This window comes from Benincasa hispida, chromosome 9 (assembly GCF_009727055.1).
Source record: "Benincasa hispida cultivar B227 chromosome 9, ASM972705v1, whole genome shotgun sequence".
Lineage (NCBI taxonomy): Eukaryota > Viridiplantae > Streptophyta > Magnoliopsida > Cucurbitales > Cucurbitaceae > Benincasa > Benincasa hispida.
Window position 1 is genome coordinate 8,121,359 of NC_052357.1, and position 8,238 is coordinate 8,129,596.

General features: G+C 37.4%; 1 pseudogene; it reads right to left on the reverse strand.

Moving 5' to 3' along the window:
• Nucleotides 1-258: 258 nt before the first annotated feature.
• On the reverse strand, nt 259-6,418 carry LOC120084504 (annotated as a pseudogene).
• Nucleotides 6,419-8,238: the final 1,820 nt, after the last annotated feature.

The window sequence follows — 8,238 nt, forward strand, 5'->3', positions numbered from 1 at the left end:
CATTTCAGCTAGTTTAGTTTACATAACAAACTTTATCTTGTAACGGTCAGATGGTATGTGTTATAAATATCACTGATTAGAACAAGAAAAAAGAGAGAGAGAGAATCATCGTACTTTCTATTTTTCTGTAAACAACAACTATTGTAAGCAATCTTCAAGTGAGAAAGAATGAAAATATTCCTTGTGGACATAGGCTTATTAGCCGAACTATGTAACTCTGCATTTTCCTTCTTCTTCTCTTTATCTTTTTTCCAATCTTTATCTGTTTCTCTACAAATCAACGAAAACACGATCTTGTAATCAAATTACAGTGTTTTCAGAGTATCGAGTTGCTTCGAGTAAAGATTAATACTCATCGGGTAGGATCGAGTAAAGATTAATACTCGTCGAGTTCTCATCAAGGAAAGAAGAAAAAATTCATCGAGCAACGAGCAAAAACTCATCGAGTAACGAGTATTTACATATCGAGGAAACAGTGCTTATCGAATAAGAAAGAAAACAGAGATAACCTTACATAAAGAAACAGAGCTTTCCTTAGTCATTTCTTCACCAACTCAGGAGCCAACACAAGATAGTATAACCCAAAAATGCTTTTAAAAATAAAGTAGTATGCACTTATATTAATAAAAATAAAAAGAGTATAATATTCTAGTCATACCAGAAATTGTCATGGATCCATTATACTAACATGAGCCATATATTTACTTAACAAATATTTTCTAAATTACATAGTCATCTTTGACCGTAAGCTAAACGACACCTTGATTTATATTGTTGATTGGTTTGAGAAATCGGGTGTGTGTTTATATATTGAATTCAATTGGCCGCCTTTCCTGGTTTGTGTGTGGGCCTAGGCAGGGCCTCGTAGTGTCGTACACAGGAACGTCCATATTTTAAGGAGACAAGAATTGAGCATTTTTTTTGCCGTGAAAATGGTGTTGATTAAGCTCAACAAGATCCTCCCCCGTCCCACCTCTTTTTCTTCTTCCCTTCCCACATTAACAACTCTTGAATCCTCTCCATAACTATGCCCGAATTTTGCAAATGAAATGAAAATCTCTTTGCATATAAGAAATCCATCCATCCAGGTGTGAACATTGCAAACACAGAGATACAATACCTTGCACATTTTGGGAGGGCAGAGATTGCATCCGTGAGAAGATTTATGGAAATCGTGGATAGGAAAAATCCTCACCCTTCCTTCTTCGTCGACCGAACCTGGATTCATGTTCATTTTGGATAAGCATTCTCTCATTCCATGTTAGAATAGAAGAATGCAAGAACCAATCAGATAATAGCATTCAGATACCTAAGCAAGGCTCCACCAAGTTATCAATCCAACTAGGATTTGAAGAATATCAAAAGGAAGAAAAGGCTATTTAGCCAATCAAAAATTCGGTTATTCAAGGTCCTATGTAAGGCTGATACTTGGCTATTGGTTGTTAGTATAATCATTCTTTATTCTTTATTATTTTGTGTGGCAAAAACCCTAAGGGTTTCTCTGTAAAAACTCTCCATTAAATACTCATTTGTATCCATGTAAAACATATAGAAAATACAAAGTCTCTTTGGCTGCCTCATCTCTGTCTTCTTTATTACATTCAAACTTGGTATCAGAGCCTCTTTAATGGCCAACTCCGCTCACTCAGGGATGAACACCACAGGGACTGAGGCTACAAAGTTTAGCACGTCGCCCTTGAATCAGCTTCTCAACCAAATCACAAGTACTAAACTCGAATGGGGGAACCTTATGCTTTGGAAGACACTGACATTGCTAATTCTCCGAGGGTACCAACTAGAAGGCCACCTATTAGGTACAAAAGTCTGCTCTCCCATGTTTGTTTCCTTCCCGATAGAAGGTGTATCAGTTCATGAGGTAGCTACCACTGTCTCTGACCCTTCGGAAAGTTCGTCTAGCTCCACAGGTGAGCAAATGCTGAGTCCCCTTTATGAGGCATGGATTACAACGGATCAGTTATTATTAGGGTGGCTCTACAACTCAATGGCACCAGAGGTCGCTGTCCAAATTATGGGATTTGAAAATGCTAAGGCGCTGTGGGATGCCATTCATGCTTTGTTTGGTGTCCACTCACGAGCTGAGGACTATCTCCGACAAGTATGGTCACTCTGGTGATGTCTGTTACCAACGGTTCAATTGGGAATATGTGCCTAATGCTAGTCAAGGTAGAGGAGCTAGACATCAGCAACCATCCAACAACACTCCTTCAGCCTTCATGACTTCATACCCAACTAATCCATTCATTGCTACACCTGAAAACCCCAATGATGTCAACTGGTATGCAGATAGTGGTGCTACTAACCATGTCACAACTGATCCAACACACATTGTCAATCCATCTGAATACTTAGGTACTAATCTAGTTATCGTTGGTAATGGTGAACAGTTATACATCTCTGCTGTAGATATTCAAGTCTAAAATCAGGACAATATGTACGTAGTTTAGAGGATGTCTTTTATGTACCATCAATTGCAAAGAACTTAGTAAGCATCTCTAAACTAACTTAAGACAATGATATCTTCGTGGAATTTCATGGAACTTGCTGTTTGATAAAGGACAAGCGTACAGGCAATACTCTAGTGAAAGGCACACTTAAGGATGGCCTTTATCAGCTTGAGGAGACGACAGTTCAACCATATGACATTTTGAAGCTTAGAAGGTCAAAAGATCCCAGATCATTGGACAAAAATAATGGCTCCAAAGTCCTCTACCTGTGGCATAAGAAATTAGGCCATCCCTCGCCCAGAATTTTGAAAACCATAATAAATCAGTGTAAACAGTTGATCAAAGTTAATGAAAAACAGTTATATATCATGTCAGTTGGGTAAATCACATTCTCTCCCTTTTCCTCAATCTGATTCTAGATCTAAAAACAGCTTTGAACTAATCTATTCTGATGTATGAGACCAGCTCCAATACAATCTACAGCAGGCTTTCGCTATTATGTTTCATTTTTAGATGATTATAGTCGATTTCTGTGACAGATCCACTTAAACAAAATTCAGATGCCCTGGCAGCCTTCAACCATTTCATTCAAGTAGTCAGAAATTAGTTTGATACTACAATCAAGGTATTTCAATCGGATAATGGCACTGAGTTTACAAAGATCCATCAGTTGTGCTCTTCTCTTGGCATTATAAGTAGATACTCCTGTCCCTACACCTTAGCACAGAATGGAAGAGTGGAGAGAAAACATAGACACTTAGTTGAAATGGGACTCACTCTCCTAGCCCAAGCTTCCATGCCATATCAGTATTGGTGGGATGCGTTTTTCAATGCCAACATCCTAATCAATGGCTTACCCACCCCTATGTTACAAGGACAGTCTCCAACACAATTGTTGTTTAACCGAGTACTTGACATCACAAAGTTGAGAACGTTTGGTTGTGCATGTTTTCCCTGCATCAGACCATATTAGCAGCATAAATTTCAGTATCACTCTGAGAAGTGTGTATATCTAGGCCTAAGCATACTTTATAAAGGCCATCGGTGCCTAGCTAAGTCAGGTAATGTGTACATATCTCGAAATGTTATGTTTAATGAAACTGAATTTCCCTTCTCTACTGGTTTTTAGGTGATCAGTGGTCCTTCAAAAGCCAGCTCTCCATTACTGCCCGTCCAAAGTCCTCCTCAACTTGTCCAAGCCTTATCCGATTTGTTGCAAACTACATCCAACATCACTTCTACCACAACTCTGTCCCTTAACTCTACTAGTCAGCCCATTCCAACAGAACCATCAACTAATCCCTCAAACCAAGACATACCTTCTCTATCAACTATCCCACAACTTCACAGTCCTATTACTTCCCTTCCCAACAATGATCCACCTTACACGACCAATTCACCATCCTATACAAGCCCTGCCCCTTCTCAGACAGATCACTCCACCCCAACCCCACCCCTACAACAAACCACTACCATCACTAAGCATCAACAACCCATAGCTCCAATTCAATCAACACAGCCAATGGTCACTAGAGTAAAGGCTGGAATCTTTAAGCCCAAACTACTACTCACAACCAAAACTGACTGGACCATTACAGAATCGACGAGAGTCAAAGAAGCACTTAGTACACCTCAATGGAGAGCCGCTATGGATAATGAGTACCAAGCACTAGTTCAAAGAAATACTTGGCAACTTGTACCACCATCTGATTCATACAATATCTTAGGTAATAAGTGGATCTTCCAATTGAAAAAAAGGTCCTGATGGCTCTATTGCCAAGGGTTTTCACCAACATCAAGGGATAGACTTTTTTTAGATGTTTAGTCCAGTTGTAAAAGCATCCACAATTAGAGTAGTACTCAGCATAGCTGTCTCAAGAGAATGGGAGATTTGCCAACTTGACTTCAATAACGCCTTCTTAAATGGCAGCCTACAAGAGGAAGTATACATAAAACAGCCTACTGGATATGTTAGTACTGACCATCCGGACTATGTGTGCAGGTTAAATAAAGCGATTTATGGCTTGAAACAAGCTCCTCCGACATGGAGCAACACACTTGGAAATGCCTTAGTCAATTGGGGGTTCAAAGCTTCAAAGGCAGATAACTTCTTGTACACCTTTCACACTTGGGAAGCTGTCATTTTTCTGCTGATATATGTAGATGGTCTGATAATAACAGGTAATAATACTTAAGTTATATCTCAACTCATCCAACTCTTTGACAGCAAATTTACACTGAAGGATCTTGGTCGTTTAACATACTTTTTGGGCATCCAAGTGCACTATCTCAAGTCTGGAAGACTTACTCCACAAACTTGGTCTCATTGATCTAAAGTCGGTATCTTCCCCCTGCACAGTAGGTAAACACCTATCTCTAACCGATGGACAGCTGCTGACTGATCCCTATCTGTTTAGAAGCACCATTGGCGCGCTCCAATACTTGACAAACACTAGACCGGACATAATCTACATTGTTAACCACTTGAGTCAATTCTTGAAAGCACCTACTGATGTACATTGGCAGGCAACCAAACATGTACTCCGGTATGTCAGTGCCACCAGACATTATGGACTTCTTTTCCAACCAAGCACTGACCTAAAACTCACAGCTTATTCGGATGCTGATTGGGCCTTCAATGTTGATGACAGAAAGTCTATTGCAACTTATTGTGTGTATGTTGGCAACAACCTAATCTCTTGGTCTTCTAAAAAGCAAACAGCAGTTGCTAGATCTAACATAGAGTCCGAATATTGAGCACTTGCTCACACCACAGAAGAAATCATTTGGCTTAAACAACTGCTAAGTGAACTACAAATCCAACCGACCTATAAACCGATACTATGGTGTGACAACATCAGTGCTGGAGCCTTAGCCTCAAACTCGGTGTTTCATGCTCGAGTGAAGCACATTGAGCTTGATGTCCATTTTGTACGAGATCAAGTTGTCAGTGGCCATCTTGAAGTCAGGTACATCCCTTCATCTGATCAGATTGCTGGCTACTTAACGAAACCATTGACACAGTCTCACTTTCAACTACTTCGAAGCAAACTCTGTGTTGTAGAACTTATCACGAGTTTGAGGGGATGTTAGAATGGAAGAATGCAAGGACCAATCAGATAATAGCATTTAGACACCTAAGCAAGGCTCCACCAAGTCATCAATCCAACTAGGATTTGAAGAATATCAAAAGGAAGAAAAGGCTATTTAGCCAATCCAAAATTAGGTTATTCAAGGTCCTATGTAAGCCTGACACTTGGCTATTGGTTGTTAGTATAATCATTCTTTATTCTTTATTATTTTGTGTGGCAAAAACCCTAAGGGTTTCTCTGTAAAAACTATTCATTAAATACTCCTCTGTATCAGTGTAAAACATATAGAAAATACAAAGTCTCTTTGGGTGCCCCATCTTTGTCTTTTTTATTACATTCAAACATTCTGAGATGATCCAAATCGTCTCGATGGAAAACATATTCACGTCACTCACAATCCTTAAATCACATCTAAAGAACATAGAGAGAACACAAAATCTCAGCCGCTGTAATTCAATGAGAGACCGAAACATGAAAAGAAAAAATAAATAAATAGACACAGAGAGAGAGAGATTTTGCGATTCTTTACCCTAGGGCGTGACCGGCTCTAATGGAAGGAATAACATCAGGATGAATCGGAACGCGTTTGAGGACTTCGGCGATGTCGTCAATGGTTTTTCCTTGTGAATGGAGCTCCATCATCAACAATCCTGAAAATCACAGTATAAATCTCTATTTCGATAGCAAAAACACTATAATGATAACGAATAGAAGAAATAGTACCATCAGAGAGTTCCATGGCATTGTAGGGACGAGTTCTTTAAACAGATCGGTGGCGTCGAGTTTGTCCACCACCCAATTATCGCTATCGGAATTGATGAACGTCTTGTCGAAATCGAAACCCACGATGATTCCGGCCATTTTGATCTGCACATTATGAAAGCTCTCAGAAAGCGAGAGGGTTTGGTAATGAAGAAGAGAATATTTTTTTTGCTATACTAAGAAGTTAGCCCAGACACAAATACGGATACGGCGATACGAATACGATACAATATGACGGTAAGTTAATTTTTTAAAAACTAAGATCCAGTACGATAAGTTAATTTTCAACACGTTATAAATATATATATATAGGAAAAAAAGTAGAAGAAGATTAAAGAATGAAGTTGAGGATGAAGGGGGTGTGAATCATGATTTAAATAGTGAGAAAGAAAGGAAGAATGAAGATCTAATTATGTTTCGGTTTTTTTTTTCATGTTTTTTTCATTTTAAAATTATTTTGTTTTGGATTGTTCAATTTAAATGGACTTTTATGTTTGGAAGTGATTTTAAAATGGTCGAAATCACTTTTATCATTTTCAGAATTACCGTGAAACATGTTTAATCCTTCAAAACCAATTTTGATGATATAAAAATTACATTTAAAAGTATAAATTTGAAAACCAAATTAATTTTGAGTAATTAAAAGTGTGTTTTCAAGTGATTTTAAAAATTAAAAAAATGATTTTTGATGATTTTAAAATCACTCCTAAACATGCATTAAAATAAAATGGGTTGTGGATTGGGTTTTTTAAGTAGTTGGGTTTAAATTTGAAAAAAAAAATTGACCCATGTATCCCTTTCACGTATCTGGAAGTAGATATGCGTATCTGAAAAATAAAAATAAAAATAAAACTAGATAATTCAAATCACGTATCAGACACGTATCTACCATATATTTGGACATATCCGTATCGTATCCATATCTGATACTGGTTCTCTGCACAATTAGATGTATTTGTGCTTCCTAGGTGCTATATGTCACAATCGCACTTTCAAAAGCTTCCCTTAGCGATTGTGCGACACTTGTTTCCACTCACTAACAAGTCAGTCAATTTGAATATGCAACGCCAATGGCACACTGGGTGACTCTCGCAACCTCCACCCCCTTTTAGAGAAAATGGTTTTAGAAAACGGGTTTGGAGAAAAGGTTTTCGCAAACAGTTTGAATGTAAGAATAGAGAAGAGAAAAATGTAGTAGGTTAGAAAGCAATAAGCAACGACTTTATAACATATTACCTTCGGGTATGAGGAAGTGATGGTTAGTCTTATCCCCATATAGTGCATTATGAACGAAAACACATCCGCCACCCTTGCATATGGAAATGAGCGAGCGGTCACTCACAAAGAAAAGTACATATAAAGCTAACTACCTAGCAAAAGAAAATGTATAGAATGAAAACATAGTAAAAGAGGTGGAGGCAGACATGTGGCAATGGGCAACACGCCTTGGACAAGCATGACCATGACACTATACAACCAAATGAGAGTGTTTTATTTATAGTTAGAAACTCTAAAGCCTTTTGGAAAATTGGAGTTCATAAAAAGATATTTAAATTTATTTTACATTCAAATACGATTTTGTCCTCCTTTTGAATTTTGTTCCATTTTTCTTTCTCTACTTTCAATAAATCTTAATTTTCGTAGGTTTGTTGTTGATTTTTCAAAAAAAAAAAAAAAACATTTTGTCTCAATTAGCAATTTCTTTATTGATTATGTCATTTTTACCTGAAAATTATTACTATTATTTAACTAATTTTGATACTAGACCAAAATTGAATAATTAAAAATATAGGAAACTAAAGTTGAAAGTTGGACTATTTTTTAATTTTTTAAAAATAATTATTGATTGTTTGTAATTAATTAAATTAATTGATACGGGTGTAAGTGTTTTGTGATGTTTGTACCCAAGAAAATATATA